The 2,991-nt window shown below is 48.5% G+C and overlaps 1 pseudogene; it reads left to right on the plus strand.

Annotated features, from left to right (window-relative positions):
* The window catches only part of LOC117127031, a 4,160-nt pseudogene extending 3,938 nt beyond the window's left edge, over nucleotides 1–222 (plus strand).
* Nucleotides 223–2,991: the final 2,769 nt, after the last annotated feature.

Genomic DNA, 2,991 nt, shown 5'->3' on the forward strand with positions numbered 1-2,991 from the left:
AAACCTTCAATCCATTCAGTTCTCCATCCGTAGTTCATATCCAAATCTGATCCATTCTAGTGAGCCGATCTTAGGGTCCTTCAGCCTTGAATTATAATTACCGCCGAGCGCCGGGTAGAATCCTATGCAAACGAATTAAATACGCGACGAGGTATTGTAAGTGGCAGAGTGGCCTTGCTGCCACGATCCACTGAGATTCATCCCTTTGTCACTAAGTTTCGATCCTCCCCCTTTCCAATCACACGTTCTGTAACATCCCAGATCCTGAGTAGGATCATTGGGACTGCCATGGTTCGAGGAAACGTACTAGTCAGTCTTCGGACATCAAGACAAGCGTTCCATGGCCAGATAAGAAGGGTTAAGGACGAAAGGAAACTTAGACTTAACCTTACACAAGTCGAGAGTCAGCTAGGACGAGTAAGACGGTAGCTGGACGGATGGAAGAGGTAGCTCGACCAGCTCAACGGAGTTAGGTTAAGCTCACTCCAGCTCGGCCACTACTAAGTCAGCTCCATTAGCTGAACTAGTAGCTCACTAAGCTGAGGCAGCTGGGAGTCAGCTCATCTTAGCTGGACGGACTGTTCGGGTTTCGGTCCGATGGTCCGGGTCCGGGTCCGGGCCGGTGGGGGGCCATGGGGGTCCGGCCATGAGGCCATGGACCATTGGGGCTTGGGACAAGGCCATGGGCTAACTCCAGAGGGATTGGGTAAGGCCTTTGGCCTCTGTCCGACCCAAACCCATGCGGTATTGGCGAAGGGACGCATGCGGCCGAGAGGGTGTAACCCTTGGTCGATTGTGCCAATCCGCTGGCCAGTCATGCCTGTTCGTGGGGAAAGACTTACCCCCTCATTTTCTATAAATATGGGGTCCTCTCTGTCGATTTCATTCATCCAATCCAGAGTAAAAATACTCAGATAAATCGTAGAGAGAGAAAGAAAGAGAGAGAGAGTTTCCGGCCAAAGCAAGGCCGTTTGTGTGGTGGTTAGGTTTCAGGCGATCTGATCGTTTGAGAAGCAACCTCCGATAAAGTATGGGAGACCGAGAGCAGGAGAAGAACATGGAGAACCCTGACACGGTTCCCAAGGTACGCGGTGGGCTATGGCTGCATCAGACCGAACGGACGGTCCTTGTGATCGCACCGCGGCTTTGGTCGGTTCATTAGACCTAACTGCTCCTCCTCTTCTTGTTTCTATCCGGTCCTTTCTCTTCTTTCTGATTATACACGAAGGGTTGTGCTGGTCGGTTAGACGGTCGGTTCGAATCGCACCATAGCGTGGGCGGTTAGGCTAAACGGTTGGTGATGTCCCAAGAGGCACGAGTGGCCAAAGGTCACGAGTTACCAAGGGTTGGGAGTTACCAAAGGTCACGAGTTCCAAAGGTTGTGAGTTGCCAAAGGATGTAAGTAATCAAGGGTTACGAACATCAGGAGGTACGAGGACCAAGAGGTACCAAGGACCGAAGGGGTGCATGTTCCAAACTGTGCCTGTTGAGACAGGTCGTGTCCGTTCCTTAAGGGATCAGACCATGTCTTGTCCGTTGGGACAAGTACACGGTTCGTCTAAGCCAGGGTAAGAGTCGCAAGGTCCGATCGACCGTTTGGCCTAACCAGATTGGGCGTGAGGCTTACTTGGCCGTTGGATCCAGCCCCAAGGCCGGATCAGGTAAGGAAGTCCATTGGGCCATTGAGCCGGACTTCAACTAGGCCGGTCGCACCTAGATTCTATCCGGATGGACGGATTGGTCTTCGGGACGATCTAGACTGTTCGTGTGTTCTGTTTATCTATTCTGGACTGTCTATCTGATTCTAAGTCAAGGGGTGGTTGGTTGAATGACTTAGGATTTGGTAGGCAGGTTCATATCTTTTTATACGTATATTGTCCGAGGTTTATTTGTGTTCTAGGAACCAAGCCAAGCATTGTAGAATCGACCAGTCTATTCTCGGTTATGATTAATGCTTATCTGGTTGTGGTTTCAGGAACTAAGGATGGTTCTGGTCAAGCGAAGGAGCCGTGAAGGCTTGGTCAGTGAGAGGCTGTGTAACTTGTGGTTAGATGATGCTAGGGATGAACTAGTGAATGTCTATGAAACGATTAAGAAGTTGTGTATTGGATCTCATGTTTCTAAGTAATACATTTTATACACATTTATATTCCGCTTTGCTATCTGTTCAATTGTTTTAGAACCTCAGATTCAAACATGACTTAATAAATGAAAGACTTAAAATGAATCAAACAAGCAAAGGATTGATTAAGTAGCAACCGGGTCCAGTTTCATCGAGAGGCCGGATTCGGGTGTTACACGTTCCGCCCCAAAACGTTAAAAACAAAAAACCCAAAAAATTTCAAGTATATAAGAAGATGTCGTCAGAGGTTCGAGATATTTACTTGGTGAAATTCACTCTCGCCCTAATATTTCAGATTGGCCGATGAAATGAAGCCCGTATTTGCACAAGTCTCGCGTGCTGATATGTGTACTGATGGACAGCCACGGACGTCCTGTGTGTGCTGACGGACACACACGGACACACACGGACAGCCACAGACGCCCTGTGTGTGCTGGTGGACACCCACAGACGTCCTGTGTTTACTGAACAGACAGTCCACGTGGGTCAAAATCACCCAAACAGTGCACCGAAGGGCCAGCGTGCTTAGTCCAAGGACCAGCGTGCTGATATGTGTACTGATGGACAGCCACAGACGTTATGTGTGTGTTGACGGACAAGCACGGACAGCCACGGACGTCCTGTGTCACACGGACGTCCTGTGTGTATTGAACCGACAGCCTACGTGGGCCAAAATCACCCACGGACAGCCAAAATCACCCAAGAAGCCAAAAATTCAAAAATTAATATTTTTGAAGAAAGTTTTCTGAAAAGAAACATCAAAAATATGTCAACAAAGAGTTTAGGATGTCAAGTGTTGATCAAAAAGTGCTGTAGACATCCGTTTAAACCACGAAACCCCAAAATTTGTAGCATGCAAAAGATATGGT

This window comes from Brassica rapa, chromosome A07, assembly GCF_000309985.2.
Source record: "Brassica rapa cultivar Chiifu-401-42 chromosome A07, CAAS_Brap_v3.01, whole genome shotgun sequence".
NCBI classification, from domain to species: Eukaryota; Viridiplantae; Streptophyta; class Magnoliopsida; order Brassicales; family Brassicaceae; genus Brassica; species Brassica rapa.